This window comes from Balaenoptera ricei, chromosome X (assembly GCF_028023285.1).
Source record: "Balaenoptera ricei isolate mBalRic1 chromosome X, mBalRic1.hap2, whole genome shotgun sequence".
NCBI lineage: Eukaryota > Metazoa > Chordata > Mammalia > Artiodactyla > Balaenopteridae > Balaenoptera > Balaenoptera ricei.
The window spans coordinates 83,177,079-83,202,448 of record NC_082660.1 but is presented as its reverse complement, the minus strand read 5'-3'; the positions used below and the strand labels follow the sequence as shown (position 1 = coordinate 83,202,448).

The 25,370-nt window shown below is 32.7% G+C and overlaps 1 protein-coding gene and 1 pseudogene across 2 annotated transcripts in view; both read right to left on the bottom strand.

Moving 5' to 3' along the window:
- Nucleotides 1–25,370, bottom strand: part of PCDH11X (protocadherin 11 X-linked) — a 685,545-nt gene that overhangs the window by 609,814 nt on the left and 50,361 nt on the right. The window lies entirely within an intron of this gene.
- Nucleotides 6,498–24,957, bottom strand: LOC132357868 (retinoic acid receptor beta-like; annotated as a pseudogene).

Sequence of the window (25,370 nt, the reverse complement as noted above, 5' to 3'; positions counted from 1 at the left end):
CATACCTCAAAATAATAAAGGCCATATATGACAACCCCACAGTGAACATTGTCCTCAATGGTGAAAAACTGAAACCATTTCCACTAAGATGAGGAAGAAGACAAGGTTGCCCACTCTCACCACTATTATTCAACATAGTTTTGGAAGTTTTAGCCACAGCAATCAGAGAAGAAAAAGAAATAAGAGGAATCCAAATCGGAAAAGAAGAAGTAAAGCTGTCACTTTTTGCAGATGACATGATACTGTACATAGAGAATCCTAAAGATGCTATCAGAAAACTACTAGAGCTAATCAATGAATTTGGTAAAGTAGCAGGATATAAAATTAATGCACAGAAATCTCTTGCATTCCTATACACTACTGATGAAAAATCTGAAAGTGAAATTAAGAAAACACTCCCATTTACCATTGCAACATAAAGAATAAAATTCCTAGGTAAAATCCTACCTAAGGAGACAAAAGACCTGTATGCAGAAAATTATAAGACACTGATGAAAGAAAATAAAGATGATACAAATAGATGGAGAGATATACCATGTTCTTGGATTGGAAGAATCAACATTGTGAAAATGACTATGCTACCCAAAGCAATCTACAGATTCAACGCAATCCCTATCAAACTACCACTGGCATTTTTCACAGAACTAGAACAAAAAATTTCACAATTTGTATGGAAACACAAAAGACCCCGAATAGCCAAAGTAATTTTTAGAAAGAAAAACGGAGCTGGAGGAATCGGGTACCCGGACTTCAGACTATACTACAAAGCTACAGTAATCAAGACAGTATGGTACTGGCACAAAAACAGAAATATAGATCAATGGAACAGGATAGAAAGCCCAGAGATAAACCCACGCACTTATGGTCACCTTATCTTTGATAAAGGAAGCAAGAATATACAGTGGAGAAAAGACAGCCTCTTCAATTAGTTGTGCTGGGAAAACTGGACAGCTACATGTAAAAGAATGAAATTAGAACACTCCCTAACACCATACACAAAAATAAACTCAAAATGGATTAAAGACCTAAATTTAAGGCCAGATACTATCAAACTCTTACAGTAAAACAGGCAGGACACTCTATGACATAAATCACAGCAAGATCCTTTTTGACCCCCCTCCTAGAGAAACGGAAATAAAAGCAAAAATAAAGAAATGTGACCTAATTAAACTTAAAGCTTTTGCACAGCAAAGGAAACCATAAACAAGAAGAAAAGACAGTCCTCAGAATGGGAGAAAATATTTGCAAATGTAGCAACTGACAAAGGATTAATCTCCAAAATTTATAAGCAGCTCATGCAGCTCAATATCACAAAAACAAACAGCCCAATCCAAAAATGGGCAGAAGAGCTAAAGAGACATTTCTCCAAAGAAGATATACCCATTGCCAACAAACACATGAAAGAATGCTCACCGTCATTAATCATTAGAGAAATGCAAATCAAAAGTACAATGTGATATCATCTCACACCGGTCAGAATGGCCATCATCAAAAAATCTACAAACAATAAATGCTAGAGAGGGTGTGGAGAAAAGGGAACCCTCTTGCATTGTTGATGGGAATGTAAATTGATACAGCCACTATGGAGAACAATATGGAGGTTCCTTAAAAAACTAAAAATAGTATTACCATACGACCCAGCAATCCCACTACTGTGCATATACCTTGAGAAAACCATAATTCAAAAAGAGTCATGTACCAAAATGTTCATTGCAGCTCTATTTACAATAGCCAGGACATGGAAGCAACCTAAATGTCCATCGACAAATGAATGGATAAAGAAGATGTGGCACATATATACAATGGAATATTACTCAGCCATAAAAAGAAATGAAATTGAGTTATTTGTAGTGAGGTGGATGGAGTTAGAGTCTGTCGTACAGAGTGAAGTAAGTCTGAAAGAGAAAAACAAATACCGTATGCTAACACATATATATGGAATCTAAAAGAAGAAAAAAAAGGTCACGGAAAACCTAGGGGCAAAACGGGAATAAGGACGCAGACCTACTAGAGAATGGACTTGAGGAGACGGGGACAGGGAAGGATAAGCTGGGACAAAGTGAGAGAGTGGTAGTGTATATATGGACATTTATACACTACCTAATGTAAAATAGATAGCTAGTGGGAATCAGTCGCATAGCACAGGGAGATCAGCTTGGTGCTTTGTGACCAGTTAGAAGGGTGGGATAGGGAGGGTGGGAGGGAGGGAGACACAAGAGGGAAGTGATATGGGGATATATGTATATGTATAACTGATTCACTTTGTTATAAGGCAGAAATTAACACACCGTTGTAAAGCAATTATACTCCAATAAAATTGTTTAAAAAAATAAAAATAAAAATAAATAAATAAACGCATTTCATATTATCCCAGTAATTTGAAAAGGCGTTGCCTACATATAAGACATAAATACTTTTCAACAAAGTTTTGGACAGATACCTAAGTCTGATGCTAAAGTGTGGTACCAACATGAGCTTACTATCTTTAATGAATGACTATTCCAAGGCTGTTCCTCTGTCTTGTCTCCTTCAGGAATAAAGAATGACTAACACATGGATCCAACATTAGTTCTACCCCATGTCAGTTAGCTCAACTGACATTCAAATCCATAGGAACCATGAAAAAAACCTGAAGCTCTTTGTCATATGTTAGACCATGACATGAAAACAATGGGAAAGATGAAAAGGGGAAATAAAGATATATGGCTTCTTAATTCATCACCTTGCTAACTTTACCATAGATATTTCCTATATACAAAAAAAAAAAAAAAGTTAGAGCTTTGGAATAATTGTAGTATCCTGAATTCTAAACTTACTTAGAATTATTTCCCCCTTGTTTATAGGGAAAAAATCTTGAGAAAATCTTTTGCTATCTCTCCCAAATGGTCATCCTTTGGTGAGAGAACTATCACTCATCTGTGTGTCTCTCTCGGTAATTTACTTAAGCCTCTATTACATTAATGAATGTGAGTGTAGGATAAAATGGCATCAAGCTTCGTTTATATGTACAATCTCTAAGGACATAGCACCCAGCATATACAAACACATTAAATAAGCGTTTGTTAGATGAATAAATGCGTGAATTAAAAAGATAATTCCTATTTTAAAAGAAAAAAAAAAGGGAAAGGGCAAAGTTTGGTTGTTCTTGTTTTTAATTCTCAGTCTGTGCTTGAATAGGAATATACTGTAATTGTTGACTCAGGTTGCTTTTTTTCTTTTGCTTTAATTAAATTGTCCAGAAAACAATTTCAGAATTATTTTATAAAACAACTATTTTTTTCTGTTAGGGATATAATAAGCTACAGTGTCAATCTCTGGTAAAAATGTATAACCTAGTTGTAAACCTTTATTTTTGGAAGAAATAATGACAAGTACTTAGTTTGGTAAGTGGCCTGTGTACTTAAAAAATACAAAACCCTACATCTGTCAAACACTCATATGTACAAACAAAAAAAAAGAGACAACAAAAACTCAGAGAAGAAAACAACATACTATATGAATTGAATGCAACACATTATATGTTGATTTTGGATCCTGGTGTCTTAAACTAGTTTGATCTCATGTACACAAAATTGCCAATTCTAGTTCAGGTTAAGAAAAAATTTTGGACTTTCTAATAAACTCATGTAATTCAAAAGACTTAATTTCATTTGTGAGTGGCATTTCTTCCTAAATTCAAAAATAAGATTTGAGTTTGCAAATCTAGGACAAAAACCGCTGAAATAAGCAAGATGTTATTAAGCTCATCTGAGACTTTAATTCTTTGTAAGGATTTGTAAAATTAAGGAAAAGAAAGTTGGTGTTGGATATGAAATTCCCAAGAGAAGTATTTTTGCTTTTGAAAAAAATGAATAAGGAATATTCCTTGCCGAATTAAAAGCTATTTTTTTGCCTATTGTTCTGGGAAAGAATTAGCTGAACCATTGTATTAAACTTTAGCATTTTTGACATATGCATGTGCAAGACACCACTTCATTGCCTATTGGAAGGTAATAAAAAACACAGCAGTTCCAGAGCTATAAATCTAGTACAGTCGCCCAGAAAATGCATACACTGCCAGTAAATACTAAAAATAGTTCCAAAGAGATTGGATTCTAAAACTGCTTACATAAAAGCTGTTTACTCTGTAGATCGAGGAATGCTGGGGGAAAGACTAAAAATTTATTTCTGAGCTTTACCACTGCTTGATTTATCAAGAACCCACCTGACTTTTAAAAAAATTATTCTTTTTTTCTTACTGTTACTGATACATCTTTGGGCCAGAGAAATGCCAGTGTTTTATCCATTTGCATAGTTTCAAATGGATAAAACCACAGAGATATGGCTATTTTAGAAAACAATAGGGAAATAAATTTAATATTCTTAATACAAATATAATTGTTACTATAATAAATTTACTTTAATTCCATTAAGAGTTCATTGGTTTGCTATAGGCTGCCTAGAACTACTGAAGAGGATAGCAACTCTTTCTGAAATATTCAACAGTGTGATGTCATTTAGATTCTATGCACTATTTCAAGAACATTTCTTTCAGCATTCATTTGTAGCACTGTCAAGGGAAATACAATAAAAAATGGATTACATGTAAAATGACCTGAGCCGCTAGTCACATATTTGACGATAACCTTGAAGTCACCAAGTCCCTACCTACTTTAAATTTATATTACAGAAAGGAAAGTCATGTATTTAAGAAAGTATCAACTCTCTTTGGAAGAAAAGAATTTACATTAAAATATTAACAACAGTGGTGTTAATCTTGGCAAAGCCATGCACAAGGTTTAAGATATCACATGTTTATTTTACCTATTTGATATTTAGCAAAGACTATTTAATAGAACAATGATATTGTAGCATATGGTTCTTTTATTTTAATGTTAGTCCCAAGAAAAGTAATTCCTTCTATTGACTTTTTTTCTCTGTTTCATCAGATTTCAACATTAGGAACAGCTTGTTTGTTTTTCCTCTTTGACAAAAGAGTACGTACTCGGGAAGGTCACTGAAAATGATAGTGTCTTGATACTAACTTCTGTCTTAAAGTGTATTCCTCCATTACTTCAGGAATTTTTTGGTGATGTATGATAAATCTATCTATTTCCTTTCTTATGGCCATGTGTCATTGTCACTATTCTGTGTCCTCCAACTAGGAGAATAATCAAACTACTTGATTATATTATTTGGTATAAGCATTCAGATTGAAATGTTTTAAAGTGTTAAATTCATAATGTTATGGGCTGGAACAAAGGAGATTTTTTTTTCACCTTTAAAATAAATATATTTTATTCTTTGCCAGGAGACTCCATGGAAAAAGATAAACAGCATATGAACATAGAAAGCATTGTTAAACAATTTCAATGTACAAACAGAGCCAGAGAAAGTACATCACAGACTTGATAATATATCAAAACAAAAAAAAATTCCACTAGTGCTTAAATGAGAACTAAGAAACTGACACTTGTATCTGTTAACCACTCCACCCAAGCCTCCACTCTGCTTCACAGTGATTGAATCAGGCCAGAGGACGCAGATTCTCTGCCTGTGACTTTGGGAGGCAATGGAAAACCCCCCAGTATCAAGCAGGAATCAGGAAGGATACAGAGTTACATGGTGCAGGTGGTAGACTAGCCCGTCATTATCCCATGAAATCTCCCTAGTGGCTTCTGAATATAAACAAAAACTTTTATTAACATGGAAACGTGTTTCTGCCTTGGAGGCTATCATTACTGTAAAAATGTACTTTTAAAAAAATTGTGTAGTTACGTCATTAAACAAGTAATAAACCACTTTTAATTTAAAGTGACACCAACAATTGAACAAATGACATTTGATACCTGAACTGGCAGTTACACTGATAACAGAATTCTCTTCTGCTAGTACAGTGAATTTGTTGTATACTTCACTGGGCAACATGAAAGAAAAGATGTGGTCTGAGAGCATCCAGAGAGCAAGGACAAGCTTCTATACTAACTAAAGTAGCCTTATCTTGCCACAATGTACAACAGTCCCATTTCCTTACCTTGATGTCTTGATCTGTGAAAGCAAGACAGTTATCTTTTTGATCCTTTCTTAACTGGACATGTAAGTAATCTGTTCCATAACCTTGGTGTCTTGGTTATTTGGAGTATGCAAAACAAAAGGAAAGCACCAAACGTATAGGAGAGAAAGAACAGAGCCATACTTCTGTATGTGCAGAGTCTTCAGAAACTTAACCAGGGGGAAATAATTTTGACTGGGTCTTTGCCATGCAATCTTGAGTGTTCAAAGAGGAGAATAGAAGCTTTTAACTGGTTTTGGGTTGCATGAAATGGCTAATTTTTAGAATTTAAAAAGTTTGTACTTCTAGGTAAGTTAGACAGTGAGGGGTATATATTGATACATATGAAAACTTCTTGGTCCTTCTTGAGTTTGAATATATTTTCAGGCCAAAAACTAAGCAGAAGTAAAAATGTTTTTTCCTTGCATTTTAAATCCCAGCAGTGAAGGTACTGGGGAATGTCTGAAGTAGCTAGAAAGTGTCTTATTGCAGCAGTGGTGACTGACTGACACCGCTGTTCTCCACGGAGCTGGGCGAGGTGCTGGGACTGTGCTCTGCTGTGTTCCCACTTGAGCTTGGGGGCAAGGGCTCATGTCCTTCAGAATTCTCCAGCATTTCCTGAATGAGAGGGGGCATTGAGCCAGGAATTTCCATTTTCAAGGTAGTTACACTTTCTGCACCTTTAGCACTGATGCTGCGGAGATCTGTGATTTTCATGAGGATCTTTGGAAACATGTGAGGCTTGCTGGGTCGTCTCTTTCTGATATAAATTTTTAGTGCTTCCAGCAATGGTCCTTGTAGCTTATCTACTTTTTTGTTGGTTCCTCAAGGTCCTGGCGGTCTCCACAGATCAAGCAGATGGCACTGTGAAGGCCTGTCTCCGTGTCGTCCATCTCCAGATGTAGGAGCTGGCTGGCGAAGGTGAATACGAGGTCTGTCAGGGGTCTGATCCCGGCGTTGTGCATCTGGTTCGATTCAGGGTCAGGCCGTCCGAAAACGGCATGGTGTCTTGCTCTGGGGTATACCTGGTGCAGATTCTCAGAATCAGGATGTCCAAACAGGCTGCTTTCAGCAGGGTGATTTGGTCTGCGATGGTCAAGCCGGTGAAGCCTGGTAGACGTTTAGCAAACTCCACGATCTTAATAATGCACTTGGTGGCCAGTTCACTGAATTTGTCCCAGAGGCCCAGGTCCAGTCGGACTCGATGGTCAGCACTGGAATTCCTGTCCCAGAGCCTCGCTCGTGCCCAACCTGTGCGTCATGACCGAGTGGGAGGAAACGCTCACCCTACTCAGCGGCTGCTACGACCCCCGCCCGGGGTGCCTCCTCCAAAGGAGATTTAATTGAAGATATCAGGGTGGTTATATCCATGAGAACAGATGGATATTGAAACAAATCCATTCATCAGGTTTCCAATTTTTTCAGTCTATTCTTCACTTAGTTTTGAAAAGCCAGGTTTTGACTTTCAGAAAAAAAGGGAAAATCTTAAACAAATGACTAAATATGAGACATATATAAATGAAACAGAAAACAAAATCTGATTCATTCTACTAATATCCTACTTAATCCTCAAGGCCCAGAAATCTCCTTTACTCCAAAAAAGGATTTCAGTTTCTATATCATATGGGAAGGCCATTTCTTCTCTGTGTCAGGGTGTCTGAATACTGATTAACTAGATGTCATGATAAAGATGGTGGCAAATTTTCTTGAGAGAAGTCAATGACAAAGTTGTCCAAAGATTACATTCTCTTGGAAATGGGTAATCATTGCAAGAATAGCTCAAATCCTTTGCTCTGTGGGGAATGGAGTTTCAAATGGGCAGTGACTAATAAGAGATGGTTCATTCTAATCGAGGCTTTGCTGAATAATTGGAAGTCATTAATGCTAATGCTATCAATGGATGAACAGACAAAGCTTGTGGATGATATATTTTTTGTTTGTTTGTTTGTTTGTATTGTTAGTCACTAAAACATTGTTCACATTTGTTAACGAAAGTACCAGATTTTTCAGTGATCTTGTTTTTGAGAGGTAGGTTGTAGCCCAACAGTTAGAGGCAGATCATCATGGAGGTGGGGACAGCGTTTGTTGGAGGACGGCCTGAGAAGGGCAGCAAACCTGGGTCTTTTTTTCCCCTGCACATTTCAGACAGACCAAAGAGTATATTTTTTTCCCCTAATGGAAGTGAAGGATTGGCAATCTTATACATGGCTTTCTGAAGTTCAGACTTTAACTCAAATGCACATTCTTCTTTGTGGGTTAAGACTGGGCAAGGAATGGAGGCCATGGGATAGTTTTGACATGCCTCTGGAATAAGATAATTAAAGAGAGAAAAAAATCAGGGCAGACAATATTAGATCATGCCCAGACAAAAGCATCTTGTCCACTGAATCAGGGAAAGCGCCAGGTGCGGCCATTTATAGTCAGAGTTATTTTCATAATCCAAGGCTTACCCAGTTGGTACTGACCGTATGGGATATATCTTGAGACATTAAGAGGACCTTACCTCTTACCTGTCCTTTCCTGTTTTAATTTAAGGGGAGGAGGAACTCATCCCCATTTGCTTAAGTGTTTTCCTGATTCTATTTTAGAAGGAAGTACCATGTCCTCTGAGATAATTTCTGATTCTTCATTATTGACCATGTTTTTAGCAAGATGGAAACATGAAGCCCAAATTTCTCTGATGTTAAACAATTCATGAGTAGCATTTTTAATATCATCAAATAAGTGATTATCATTAGAAAATTCATGATTTTCATCATCAACAGTATCATCATCATTGCCATTGTCCTCATCATATTCATTACCATGATCGTTGTAGTAATTTTCCTCCTCTGACGGTACTACCTCTTCTGTATAACTGGCACTACCAGTTCCACAGGCCAAGACAGGTATCTTTTACAGAAACACAAGGAACCAACAAAGTCAAAATAAATTTTAATATCTATTAAATACATAGGCTATTGCTATCTAAATGAATTATCAGCATAGTAGATGACAAAAATATTTTTGCCACTACTTTCCAATAAAAAAATCATGTCTTCTTCTTAAAGCAGCCCCTCCAGAGGAAAAAAGCCATCAGTGTTCTATAAGCATAACTATATTTATATATTTAAGGAGTCTTAGCCTACTCAAATTTACTAGACATATTTAATATCAGCAAATACTACGCCCCATGACACTGATTCCAGGAGTGATTTAAATTATGTCTAGGATCAGTTTGAATCAGGAGAAACAATGATATTTTCAAACTACTAGTAATTTTTTTTTTCCCCCTCAGGTGCACTGAATCACACTTTTTAATCAGAGTATCAATACACTGTAATATCTAAACTCCATCCAGAGAATAATAATGTTTATAAAAGTTCTCCAAAATTAATTAAGGTTATGCCTTGAAAGGCAGAACCAGTATTTTTATGCCATGACATCTAGCAACTATGTCAATCAATCAAACACCTGAAACTTCCAGTCTTATTAATCAGTTCTTTACAGACACAGCCAATGACAAACTTAACTAAATTGGTCCCAGTTTCACACATTAAAGCGTAGACATTTTCAATGACGAATATAGCAGTTTAGATAAAATTATTGTAGGCATATGGTCAAAATATATTTTCATGCCTCACAATACTAAAAGAAAAAATTATAAAATTTAAGAGCTGAAAACAATTGATCATAAATAAACCCATTAGTAAAGACATTGGATTAATAAATGCTTCTTTTAACAAGATAGCCATACTAGTGCTATCATACAAGGTAAACTGTGTTACATTCATATACTGTATCTTCAAACAGTTCTTAATTTGTCTAATGCTAGAAGATACTAATTTTTATCATTTCTTATCCTTAACAGTAGCAAATAGTTTTTTTTCAAAGTTTACTATTTTAACATTAGCATTTAACTATTTTAACTAATAAGTTTTACACAACCATGAAATCAAATTTAAAAAAAAATAATGGTTTTACTAATGAAAAGATAAACCTTTCTTTACTAGCTGAGTTCCCAAAATTTATAACATTTTACAAACAAAAATACTCATACATATTAATTTTATCCTTCTAGTTTTTATTCTAAGATTGGAAATTAATTTGGCAAAGGACACATTTGTTTCATATAAATATTCAATTTATAAAGTGGATTCATTGCATAAGTTAAGATTTTGTTAGTGTTAATAATAAGTGTATTTTCTTGATATATAATAAAGCAGAATAAATATTGAAATACTTTTGTGCAATTAATGAATTGTTTATCCCATCTGAAATTAGAAGAAAACCATCTCTCAAGTTACTTTGCTCTATCATTTAGCATAATGTTCCCCTTCAGTTACATAGATAAGAAAGTAACTTCTATGCTGAAAATTAATTATAATACTTTGGAAATCATAAAAAGCATTATTACTTCATAAAATCTCTATCAAAGGTGCTAATACTTTTTTATGTGCTAATACTTTTCCACTTATGACTCCTAAGGTTTAAGAAACTGTTCAAATTGCATTTATTGTTTAAACATTTGTGAAGTATTCTCTCATCTGGAAATGCTCATCGTTTGAAGGTTTGGGAAAGTGTTCAAAACACCCTGACTTGTCCTTGGAGTTACTAAAAATAACAAAATCTGCTCCTACCACACTAGGCTGTGCAAGGGTGGGCTAAAGCAGTAGTTCTCTGCTAAGGAAATTCCAACCCCCTCCCCAACACAGGGGATATTTATCAAACTCTGGAAATATTTTTGGTTGTCACATCTAAGCAGGAGGGTGCCACAGGGACTTAGTGGGTAAAGGCCAGGTATACTAATAAACTTCCTACAATGCACAGGACAGCCCCCGTCCTGTTCTACCTCATCTCACAAGAAGGAATTATCCAGCTCCAAACGTCAATAGTGCCAAGGTCAAGAAACCCTGGGCCAACACACTGAGAATTATGATCCTAAAAGGAAAAGACTAAATTGTATCCAAATGCAAAGCTTTACTCTGAAATCAGTATAACTACAATTATACTTGTACGATCCAGCAAATAAATTATCAGAAGAGCCTCAGAAATATAAATGGAAAGAAACGAATCACATCTGTGCATTAGAATCATTTGTACAAACATCACTTTTCTATGGCAGTAAACCGACTATAAACATACTTTCATATAGACTATCTTATCTTGTGGTTAATTGTACTTTTAAAAACTCTGAGATTACCAATAAGTAATATCTAATTTTATGAAAATATAAATGGTTTAAATGTTTCTAGGAGGAGAAGCTTTTGACTTTATTTGTATGCTAGGCCAAAATAGCAGCAAACTAATTTCTATTTTTGACCAATGGAAGTACTATTTAAAACTTCCAAGGTTTACACAGTAGCTTGAAATTATAGGTGGTAAAATCAACACACATTTAAAATGTAATACTTGAAATTAAGTGAATCCAACTAGTGTCTAATGATCAGATCATCTGATACAGAACTGGAGAAATTTGATCTTTGGTTACCAACTAAAATTTTAAAATCAAGTTTTGATTCAGGTTCCAAGACACATTCTTATTCAATAAGAGCTAAAGCTATAGATGACAAAGACAAACTGAACATTATGGGAAATATTATATATACATAGAAAACATTATTCTATTTATCTGATATGAATAAATGTCCAACTCTTTATTTTACATTTGTTAATTTAAACATGTTATTTTTAAATTATGTTAAACAATAATTGTTTATTATTTTAAAAATAAAAATGGTGAATATATTTGATCTGTGACAATATCATATGAAAAAACACAGTGGTTTAAATATCTAGGGTTTTGTAGATATTTTCATAATACTATAATTCTTAGAGTTTCATGCATTGCTTACTGATTTATTGATGTACAGTCAGTAAACATATGTTTATGACAAAATATAAGAAATTTTCCACAGCTCACTACATATCTTAATTAATTTGTATCATATTGAGAAATAATGGATAACCCAGTGGACAGTACAGGAAAAAACAAGAGCATGACGGCAGAATTATCACTATTTTCACTCTACCAGAAAGCTGCTCTACTTAAATCCCTTACTTATTATAACAATGCCTTTCCCTTATTCTACTAAAAGAGCTGTCATAGATGGCAAAACATATGACAATTCTTGACAGTTAAGGGTTATAAAATAAATGCTTCAAAGTATAAAGTTAGTAGAAAAGAATTTTTAGTTTCGCTCTCTTTTGAATTGGGATATTTTGGGGGTTTTACCTCCTTTTTTAATACCTACATTAAATAAAGTTTACCACATAAGGTGATAAATAAGCAAGGGTATTTTCAGTCCTCGTGCAGTTACAAGTCAGTTTAAAAGGGTGGGATGAGGGGGACAAAAAGAGGTACAAGTTTAACCATAATAGGAAAATACTGTGTATTTGGAAAGTCACGTCTTGATACGATTTTTAGAATAAAATGTTCTCAAAATCAAGTTCTAAACTATAATGTCCACAAATACATTCTGTAGCATTAATAAGTTACTTTGATTAAAGGATGATAATTGGGCAATGTGGTAAAGGAAAATTATTTTTTTATCTTAACTAAGAATTAATGTAAAGGTCTTATATGCCAAAGCCAGTATAATATTACATTTCCTCTCTGGAACTCAAAGCAGAACTTAAAATTGTTGGTATCCACAGCCTCTGTAGGTTTTCACAACCTCAGTAAGCCAATAGTTAGAAGAAAAATGGTTTAAGGAAATATGTACAACTACCAAAAAATCTTCAAAGTGAATGTAGCTACATCAAAATAAATTGTTAAAAGAGGAATCTCTTTATCAATGATGCCCAGTACATTGAGGTTTGTGATACCTAGAAAGTCCAATTTGAAATTCCCTTTAAAAATCCCTACTATTCTAAATAAGCACACCAATTTGCTTTGACTATCCTCTTAGAAGGGGGAAGATGCTGCTCCTTGTAAAATATTCTATATATAATAAAAACCAAGGACAAAGCCGCTACAACACTGATCAGAACTAGAGGGGATTTTACTAATAACAGGAAAAAACGTCTAATGGAGATGTGAGTTTATCCAATTCCATTAATAATTCTGGAATTTAAAGAATTTTTCTGGGAGCCTTTTTTTTTTTAATTGAAGTATAGTTGATTTACAATATTGCATTAGTTTTAGCTGTACAGTCTGGGAGTCTTGACATACATTTGCTGAAGTAGAAAATTTCTAGGAAATATTTTTAAAGTATTTTGGAGAAAAAAGGTAATGGGAAAAGATATGATTCACTTAAATCTGATTATTAACTATAGAATAACAAAGTATTGACTACAGTTTAGAATGAATAATTTATATAGAATTATGATCAATTACTTTCACGCACATAATAGCAAGGACAAGAAGCCTGAATATTAAAGCAATGCTCAAATTATGTTTTGATTATCAAACTATAATTTAATGTAATCACAATTTCTCAAAAATTTGATAACCTTGGGATATACATTTTTGAAGTATAGCAAAACCCTATCAATGATAGTAGACTGGTAAACATTTAATAAATACTGGTTTTAACTTCTGAAAAAGACATTCTTCTCTGATCAAAATCATTTGTGGGAGGAGGTATGGGGATATATGTGTACATATAGCTGATTCACTTTGTTATACAGCAGCAACTAACACAACATTGTAAAGCAATTATACTCCAATAAAGATGTTAAAAATAAATAAATAAAATAAAAGCAGGTACTAAAAAAAATCGTTTGTTATTTGGTAAACTGCCAAGAGGTGGAAGAAAAACAATTAATATAAAGTTAAGGAATCTAATAATAAGCAATTTGCATTTTAAAACATCATTACTCTAAAATCAAATGTATACTATTAAACCATTGGATTATTAAACTAACTGAACTCTATACCACATTTTGTATTTAACTTGATTTTTATTATCACCAGAATTATTTAGGTTTGTAGTGATTGCTATTAACTCTATTACCTAGATACTTGAATCTAATTCAATTATTTTTATTAGGGACTATACTAAAATATTCAAGCTGTCTCTAAGAATTAAAGGCAAGTTTCAAAATAAACATACTTGAAATGTGTTTACTAATTCATTGAATCGCTTTGCTTTTCATGAATAATGCCATATAAAAGAACAGTAATCCTGATACGCGCAATTGACTTTTAAAATAGAATTCTGCATCATATCTGGTTCTATTAGTCAAGGCATATAGGATATTTAGGAGGTGAAATTTAAATTTATCTTTAGAAAAATGATTAGCTCAACTAGAATAGGATATGGGCACTCTTAAGTCACCATCAGAATACACCTGATATATACGTATAATATGTAATATATAATATACAATATATAATATATAATATATATCTCCTGATGGTGACTTAAGTGCCCATATTTATCTATCTAAAAAAATATATATATATATTTAGTATGTATGTAAAAAAATTTTCAAAACCCTGAGTGAAGTCCAGGCAAATCCATGAAGAAAACCAAAACATATGATGCAAAAATAATTAAATGATTATTGGTGACATCATGTTTTTTAATGTTGGTGAATGGAGAAACAACAACAGAGTACAATTTGATACTGCATCCAAGTATCCATTATTCTCAAATCAGTATAATGAAGGAAAATATAAACTGTTCTTTTAAAAGTATTTATGAAGAATATGTCCATGCAGATAAAATCACTATTCTTCTCTTACAAAAACCACTCAAGGCTCTTATCTACAATCTAATTTTTAGTTTGAAAAGATGTGCAAGAGGTTCTCTAACTCATCAACTGTTTAGGCTATACTCAAATGGTCTCTAGATAAATAGGTACTCAGGGAAAACGGTGTAGAAAAGGAGAAATGGGGTAACACATTTAACTTCTTAAAACCTTAATTGTTTAGAACCTTGGCCAGAGGCTAATCCCTCCTAATTTTTGTGAGCCAAAGCTTGGAAGCAAAGGACAGATAGCCTTCATATATTTAAATAATGATTAAGGAAATCATATGTCCAAAATAAAATAATTTTTAATGAAATTACATCTGCTTTCCATGCCATTCTCTTGCCTGTTTAGCTTTAGTGAACACTACATGAGATGAACAATGCCAGCTCAGAAAAGGATTCACCCTACGTAAATTTGATGATAGCATGTCTGCTGCCAGATAATTCTTCACAGGCCAATCTTTTGCCAGTTGAGCTAACTCAGAATTGTTCACCTGAGAATTGTTCAGCTAAAATAAATGGAGAGTCCAGTTTGAGTTTGTGCAAGTAATGTTTTACTTCATTGATGTTATGCAGGAAGTGGCAGCTCTCTGGCTCAAGGTAGTTCAGACCTTTAGGAAGAATAGGAAACAACATAAAATGGCAAAGAAGAAACTAGATGTTTTGGGTTTTATGTATTGTGACCATATATTCTTGTGTCCCTGTTTAATTATTAAGAGGTGCCCTTTCACTTTTAAACTTGTCCTTATTTGGAGGATAAATTATGTGGTTAGCCTCATTTTATACAATGAAAGTAAATAACAGAAAACCAGGTGAGGATAAAATAGAGGTTAAAAAATATACACACAAAGATATGTATAAGGCACCCAAAGATAATTCTCTTTTTAATCTACAAATTGAATCTGAACTCTACAGGTCAAACCGTTTGTCCACTGTGTCTGTGGAAATCATTTGAGAAAGCAACACTTAAAGTAACTACAAATATTGCCTAAGTAATAATCAAAATAAGCAGTTATCTTTTAAAGCAACTATGGATAACTGCAACTAGGACAGCAAATCCAGTTATTTGTGAAACAAATTGCTAATGTGTGAAATCACAGAGTTATGTGGTCAGTTATGTGTGGGGAAAAAAAATCTTCCAATATCATAGTAACACAAGATACAAAAGCTGTTGTCAGTAAAAAGAATTGTGGATAACTCATTGTGGCAATGCACTGCAAATATGGGTGAATCAACTATCACTAACCCATTGGAGCAATCAAGTTTAAGAAAGCTGAACAGTTGCGGCAGATGAAACAATTGTCAGTAAACTGTGTAGCAAACCATGAAGATACTTTGAAATAACTCTTGAGGTTACCTAAAACAATAGCTTATGTTTACTTATAGCTGAATCTAATTAATACATTATGCCTTAAAATGGGGAAAAAATACAAAAATAATTGCTTCACCAAATTCCACAGTTGTCTCGTAATATCAGGGAGCTATTTGGTAAAATGCTATTTTTACATTAATCAATACTCAAATAAGGCCAGCCACTAGATTGTAGGGTATGTAGAAGATTATCTCAGACAGGAGTCAATTTTTTGCCTCAAACCTTTAACAGTCTAGATTACAGAAGGCCAGACATAGTTAAAATGAGATTACTATTTACAAAATATCAAATAAAACAAGTGGAGAAAAATTTTAAGTTACTTTAAACTACTTAAATTTGCCATGGTATGATTATATTTGTGTAGAATATACAGCTCAAGAAGTCATGTCTATTAGATAAATAACAAAAAAATCAGATTTCTAAGAGTTAAAGGGATTAAAATGTCAGTTTTATTAATCTAGCTATTTTGCATGTAAACTGGTTTTCTATGTGAGACCTCTAGCTTTATAAAAATCCATTCGTTTTACCAATTAGGTATTTGATCTAAACCATCATTTGAAAGACTAAAGCAAAACTCGAGGCAGCTAAATATGCCTGAAAACTCAAGACGGGTTTTCTGGAGAAAATAGATTTCAGAGAAATGTCTAGAATCCTAAAAGCTACAGATGGATAAGCTAGTTCAGCCTATATAGAAGCCAGCCAACAATGTTTCAACTCAGTGCCATATATATACCATCCCCAATGAGGAAATTTTCACTCTTCCAGTCCCATGAGTACTTCTAGTTAAAGATACATTCCCACACCATTACAATGGCTTCCAAAGGCTTAAATATGATAGGATGGTCATCACTACTTCTTCGACTTAGAAAGTTCTAGACTGGTTTTGGAATCTAGGATAATGAGGTATTTGAAGGGGTGATATGGTTTTGAAGAAAATGCTATGGCTACCTGTAGCTGATCCTTTAGGAATCACTTTCCTCAGAGTAAAATTAAAAGCTTTGAAGGCCTCCTGAAACTCACAAAATCTGTTAAATATTTAAGTCCTCAGAGAAAAAGCAGTGTGACATCACTAAATGAAGTCAAGAATATAATAATCAAAATCAGAATTTTATAGTTCTTTTGTGTATTCAACCAACCTAAGTAGCCTTCATTTCATATTTACTTATGGAAGGGAGTTGAATATCTAAGTTAATCGAATATTCATTACTTTGTATAATCTAAACACGATTATATTTTCCTACTTTTTGATAGCTATATGCACTCTCATATTCATCCATACAATCATTCAGTGACTTCAATAATGCACTATGTTCAACTAAAAGTAATCTATAAAGTTCTACACTTCTTTATTTATAATCCATTAAATTTTTTTTTATTTGTTCATCCCTGGATTGTTTAGAGCATCACTTTGTTCTTCTGTTAACTATTTACTTCATTATTCTCCTTACTGACAGCAAAACTCTTCTTGTCCCTGACTAAGCTACTTTAAATGGATGCTTCTAAGCAAACTCTTGTGCTCAGTGAATATAAGGGCCCCCTCCTAAACCAGGAAAACATACTAGTATCCATGAAAGTGTAGTTCTAGCAAATATCCTGATGCAAAAATGACTTTTAAAGCCTATTTAATTTAGAATGATTAAAAATTTAAAAATTCAAATTTGTTATTACATATCTCTCCTACAGAATCCACTGGAGAAAGACAATTTTGACTGACTTACAAGAAAAGAAATAGGAAAATAGAAAAGAGTTTTCAGTGTGAAAAAGAAAAGACAAGATAGGACATCTAATTTTTTTTTAAATGACATATGAATGAGATGTAAATAAAGCAATTCCAGATGGTAGAAGCTGTATATGAGAAAGTATTCACATTAGCAATATCATAGTCATATGGAGGGCCAGGAGGAGGGAAAGACAAATGAGGAGAAGGAAACATTTGATTCAAGAGACAAGTTAAAGAAGGTAAATGGAAGTTTGTTTGTTTTAAATTGAACTAAGTCAAGAAATAAATGTGGAGCCAGTGGCACTGATTGAGAAAGAGAATAATGCTGTCATATTTTCCTCTGTATACATATATAAAATATGTGTGAAAAGATTAGGTTGTAAAATAAGTTTTTAAAGAGTTTAGAGCATAATTTTAGAAAAATTGGGGGAGACTACAATCTTAAACCATAGAGCAAAACCAGTAACTACTGTTTATAAAACACTTTTCTTCAAGGCACTCAGCAAATTTTATGTATTTTTCTTATTTCATTAATTTTTATAATATCCCTACCTGTTAGATAAAGATAATTTTATTTTCGCCATTATATAGAAGAGGAATTGGAGGCATAGACAACAAGTTTGAGAATTAAGATAATAGAAAGACTCATGTAATTACCACCACTAGCACAGGAATTAACATTTTCATCAAAAAGATTTTATTTCCAGTCTCGAAATTGTTTTGCTGATAAATGTTGGCAGAAAGTATCACTACCATAATTGCAGACCTAGTAAAAAATAAAATATCATGAATTAATGAGAGTGCTGGGTGAAAAATCTACTGAAAGTAGATTGGGAAATTTTAACTTGTCTGAAACTGTGAACACAAAAATAATTCCATGTTCTTAATGTCAGAATGACCAATTCAAGATAAAATGTTCTTTTAATATAATAAATGTTTTCTTCCTTACTATCATTAGTGTAGAAATATATTCCCCATAATGCCTGTTATTAAGCTCCCTGGGGACAGTGACTATTTTTCAAATGTATTTTTATCCCTCAAGACTTTGTACGCTGGGCACTCATTAAGTATATGTTAAATTTAGATGACTGGAATTAGACTAAGATGTTAGTTGGTAGTCAGTTACTGTTACAACTAAGAAAATACTTAGTAGAACAGCTTTCCATTCTTTAGAGTTTTACTTCATTCTATTGGAGAAGCTTAAAATAATGGACTTCTATATTTAAAATAAGCAAAAGGATAAGATATGTTAATGAGAATATCCTCCATAAAATAAAATTCCTGGTTAAGTGAGATCTCAAGGACAAATGTAAATTAGGTGAGATAACCTAAAACTTCATTTTACTCATTCAACTTTTAAAACTCCTTGTTTTGTTGAATGAAACAAAGTTTAAAAGTAGTTTTTTCAAAAGGTCTTTTATTTCTATTTCCTATTCTATAACCTTGTATTACTTTTCTTAGTTTACCTGCAAGTTTACAGACATCTACATGCAGCAATTAAAAAATAAACATTCTTTCACTGTGTTAAAAAAAAGCAATAGGTTTCTTATGACTGATCATCTAGAATTACATCTTACATTTCACAGCAAATGAAAAATATATGGACAGCTATAGTTTTATTGTTTTAGTTGCTAAAAGACACATTTCTGTGTGCATGAATGTGGATATTATATTTTGATGCACTGAGCTGTCTAGTAATGAATATTTAATCTTTTACAAAGAAAAAAAAACATTATCACATAATTGTAGAATAATATTGGTGGAGATATATTAATTTCTGCAAGCAAAAGACCAATGTATAAAGAACGCTTCAAAAATAGTTATTTAAGCTCTGTGTTTTAAAATTAAATTGAACTTAATACTTTCCTTCCTCTGGTACCTTCTATGTGCATTCAGAAACTAAAAGACACTTCAACAAAGATATACTAAAATTTAATTTGTGGTCAAAGCAATTTATTTTCTCATTATGCTATCGAATTATTCACACTTTTTTATTGATTTATGAAGATGACTAAACTGATAAATGCAAAGGGAGAATACTAATTTCTTTGGTATTTGATTTTGAAGTAAGAACTATTTTTCATATGCACCTTATATTTTTTGATAAAGAATAATTTCTTCAAAATTGGTCCAAATTCACATAAAAGTGTAAAGCATAAAGCTTGGTAAAAGCATAAAGCTGCTTAAATTATTTTATTGATCGAATTAAGTCAAAATCAGAAATTTCCCCCCGAATGACCTTATTGCTTTTATCATCACTTCTGAACAAGATGTTATCACCTCTGGTACAAAAGCTTTACCAATCCATCATTTTTTTTTTTTGGTCTAACATTGAATTCAGTTCACTAAGAGTGTTGTTATACAGTCAGTATAAAGTTGTATAGATCAAACAAATAATTTATGCTGAGCTAACTACACACATTGGAATGTTTATTATCTCAGATTATTAACATCGATCAGAATTATGGGAGCCAAGTAGATCTGTATAACCAAACCTCATGTTTTCATTAAAGAGTTCTATAATTTTGTCTTGTAATTAAATATATATTTAATAGATTTTAAGTCTTTCCCTTTGGCAGGCACAAAATTAAACATCAAATTGGTTTTTATTTAGATACAGTGAACAATAGAATAACAGATCAATAAACCTGTGCCTAATAATAATCCATGTAAAATTTAGCAGTATTTCTTATAGCTAGTTGCTATTATCAGGTCAAAGGGCAGAATGTGAGTAAATTAATCAAAGTTGGGGAGATACATTTGCTCTTCAGAATCTTAGTTTATAAATTCTAGAATTGAGCTATCTAAAATGTCCTACATATATGTGTTTCATGTGGGACTATTAGTAACACGTGTATTTAATGAAAGGCATTAGTGGACTATATTAACCAGGACTCTGATAATAGCAATGAAGTCAAAAGTTATTTAATCCTATTAGTGTCACACTCTCATTGTAATAAGACCTGACAACATTAATAAAGAACCATTTATGAAAAGAATGAGTTTTATGTTGTCATTTTTCCCCACTGGAGGTGCACTTTTATAATAACCCCTAGCTTTCAGGGACCTAACAGTCATTAGCATTTGACTGTCATCTCTTTTACTTTTTAGCACAGATCAAAAATGTTAATCTGCACATCATAGAATTCAGAGAATATAAAATCAAGTTATCTTAAAGCTGAAAGGGTGAACTTCCAAATAAAACTTCATTTTATAGTTGAAAACTGAGGAAATCACTATATTCAAACTCTTCTGAATATCTTTAGAGGCAACTTTGCTTTCTAAAGCAGTTAAATACATTGTTTGTTATAGAATATTATGTATATTATAGCACATTATAACATTGTTTGTTATAGCATATTATGTCTGCAATGGCATTAATGAATTTTACTCACTCCTCCTGATACTACACACTACTTTGATCTATGGATACATATGATAAAGAAATATTAATTCCTTCAGAATAATAAAGTTTGCTTGCTCTTTAGCTCCACAATATATTATTTGATGTCTCATTCTTGGCAAGCGTATTCAAGGTTACTAAATCTAACGGTAGATAGAATTTTCACAATTTGGATTTTCTAATCCCAGATTTCAAAGCAAATCTAAGTCTAACCTTAGTTTCATAAATCCAAACTCTTGATCAACAGGCAAGATGTTTAGTTCTTATTTAGTTTTTAAAGTAAAAACCAAATATATGTTATTTTAAACAAAATAGAAACAAGGGCCCACACTTTGATTATGTGAAAAGACTCTGCCCAAGATTAATTTTTTTTGAGGTGGATGTAAAAGATGAGGATGCTTTATGAGATGGGCAAAAATGTGTGAGGGCTTTGAGTCGGGTCACGAATCTGAGAAAAATTTGATCTTCATGCTCCGTCAGCACAGTCAACCTTTGAAACATCGTCATGCCTGCCTCAAGGGGACCAATCAACACACTGCCACTGGGCTAGTATAGAAACATTATTGCTGATATATGTAAGGGAAGCTGAAAATCTGAAGCAGAAAATGAAGACATATGCAACATCATTACACAAACTAATTTCCCCTGAGTTCCAACCATGGGAAGAAGTAGATCCCAGTGGTTTATATCCATATCCTGAGTCAGATTGGGTGCTTGAAGTATATTTCTATTTGTGAATGTACGAGCTTCCCTGACAACAGACTTAGAATATGAAAAAAAGCTTTATAAGTAACAGGCCATCAGAATAATAAGGTGGAAGTTAGAAAGACATTGTAACTTTCTACTACTGGATGACAGCTCTGTCAAATACTACTAGGGCTCAGTGGTATATATTTATTAGGTAGATGACACATAGATGCAGATAATTATATATATAGTATACAATATGTATGTATGTATAGTGTACATGTAGTATATACTATATACCATGTATAACATATATTTTAAAATATATTATTTAATAACATTTAAAAATTATATATTTATAATATATATAAAATATTTATAATATATAAAAATGGTGTATATATACACATATACATATATGTGTGTATATATAGATATATATAGTTATAGGTCTTTAGCATAGCTAGTCCAAATTAAGGGAAATTTTATCAGAATATCGTGGGGAATTCTCATTATACCATGTCTTTACTTGAGACAGGGAAAAGGGAAGATTTCACTTCTGGATATTTTTTTAAGTGGCAATTCACATCAAAAACTTTTATAGATGAAGCTTTTTTTTCTTTAGAGTAACCTAATCTCTCAGAAATTTGAAAATTAACCTTGCCAAGATCATGTGGATAAGTTTTATTTTACCATAATTTTCTTTGTACTAAGCAGAATCACTTGGTAATCATGTTATTCATTCATTCCTCACTTTCTTTTCACTTTGTCTTTTTTCATTTTCTTCTTTTTTTCTTCTTCTTCCTTCCTGTTAAACTTGTTGTGATCCCCACCCTCAAGGTTATCTATCTGTCTCTTTCTGTCAATCAAATCTAAGAGTCAGAAGACCTTATTCTGGTTCCCAATTTACTAGTCATATGATCATAAACAAAATAAATGATTACCCTGAAATGCAATATCCAAATATTTAAAATGTGTAATAATAATGCTTTCCTTGTTTATGCCAAAGCACACCTAATGTCATAAAATGCATAAATGAAATTAAAATATTTATATATTAATTTTTTGAAGATCAATATTGTAAGTTTTGTCTTATGCTACTTTTATTATATACATTTTGATACATTTAGCAAATACCTTTATTTTCAGTTAATTATCTTGTTAATTAACATAGATTTGTTAATAGCAAGACACTTTCATGTGTAAATTGACCTAATTTTTCCTAGAATTTTTCTCTATATCTCCCCCTTCTCTCCCTTCATTATCTGAACTTTTCATATAAATTTTATATTTCCTTAGTTAAGATAAACTGTGATTTTGCTAGTCTTGTCTACTCAACAAAAATAGAACAAGTTAATATTAATTAAATCCTCAACCTATTCTGCAGGACACATCTTTTAAAATAAATTAGTATGGTTGGCCTACTTACTTTCAAATTATAATGCTTATTAAAGTTTATGGATGAATCATAACATGTTTCTTTTTTTTCTTTTTATTTAACCTCCCTATCCCCCCTCCCCCAGCATACATACCACTTTCATGACAGGACCTTTTTGTATGTCAAAGTGCACTCAGTTAACCCATGAGATGGCCCTCTGCAAGCCCAGGGCTATGCTTTGTGTTCCATAATTATTATTTTTAACAAGCAGTCAGGACAGTATTTGCCCATTGGGCCATACAAATGCCCCAGTACTTAGGTACATCACTTTAGGCTTATCACACATTCTAAAACAGAATGAAATTGTAGAGCATGTCTATTTCTAAGACTCATCTAAGAACCTCTAGTGAGCCTGTCTTTATGTCACTTGCTGATAATCTTTCAAAGAAATTCAAATGAAAATAGATTTTAATAAACCTAAATTATGCCAGTGGGTTTATTTGTTTTTTTTTTTTTTTAAATTTGAATTTGTTAAGCAGCTTTCAAAACAAATCAGAAATTTCTTGGAAGTTCATTAAGCTGCCCTGAGGGAGACATGACAAAATTATTCTTTCAGTAAAGCACTGCATTTCAAAATAACACATTTGTCAGGATAGTTGGGTGGAGAGACCCTACTACTAATTCCTGATTTAAATTTAATAAGGTCCCATTTTGATTTGAATCTGTCAATTTTTATTTTCCAAATAAACTGCTTTTCTTTGTTTAGGCTGTGCTCTCCAAAATAGTAGCCGCTTACCACAGGTGGCTAAAATTAAGATTAATTAAAATTAAAAATTCAATTCCTTAGTAACAGTAACCACATTTCAAGTACTCAATAGCCACATGTGGCCAGTAGCTACCATATTGGATACCACAGATAATAGAACTTCCATCATCGCTGCTGGACAGTGTAACTGTCCAGTCATCTACTGGTCAGTGCAACTTTAGATATAGTATCCACTCTGCTATGCAACTTACTGTTTAAAGTAATAAGCCTCACATTTCTATAAACAGTCAAATGTTTCAATGCATCTCGAAAAATCTTCTATGCAGGTGTATCTTCCCTCTACTTAGTGCTTATTCTTCCCAATTCTGCCCCTGTGAAATTTATATCATCATCCTCATATTATGACTGGAGAAACTAAAGGTAAGAAAGATTAAGCTGGAGGTGGCTTGTCTAGTCGGTGGTAAGCACAAAATTGTGATCTATATCTTTCTGACTCCTGCATATTTTTGCATTTCATCAGATAAGGAGACACCATTGCAAGGACCTTACTTAGAAATGCTTATTTATAAATCATCCATCTTTTTTCAGTTTTTACTTCTTATATTCACATACAAATCCGTATTTCACTTGAAATCACTCAAAAGATCTCTAGAGTTAGACTTCTGAATGTATTTATAAACAAATATATCTCCATAACATATCAGCATCATCTGAGCAGTTTTCCAATATTACACATCCTCCGTGCTAAAACCTTCAGATGATATTCATCAAAATATCTTATTTATGTGTTCTTTGAATAATTTTAACATTGGTCATTATGATAATCATAATCTGGTAGTGAACAGTCAGAAAATGTTTATAAAACTTTGAAAATTGCTTGACCATATCTATATTATACCTGCACGTTTGTTCTTTTACACATTCGCCAAGATCATTCAAGTGCATTGTACTATATCACATACCCCAATCTGAGTTTTCTACTACTCTATATACCATATAGCCAATTAAAAATATTCACCCATTCACTTGATAAATGCAGCCTCTCTGCACATATTTCAAAGAATACCAAATATTCCATCTATTCTTCCCTCTGCATTTCCCACCCCAAGACCCAAATCAAACCAAAATAGGTCCTTTAGGTTAACTGAAACTCTTTGACTGAAAAATTGACTTACCCTTTACTGCAAATAAATGTTCTGTGTTTTCAAAGAATTGGAACAAAATGAAAATATTTAACATTAACAAGACATATCTAAAATTTAATCTCATTTTGTGACTCAAGAGATGCTTAAAGATCTTGCCTTGACTTGAAATCAGCATGAAAAATATTTATTA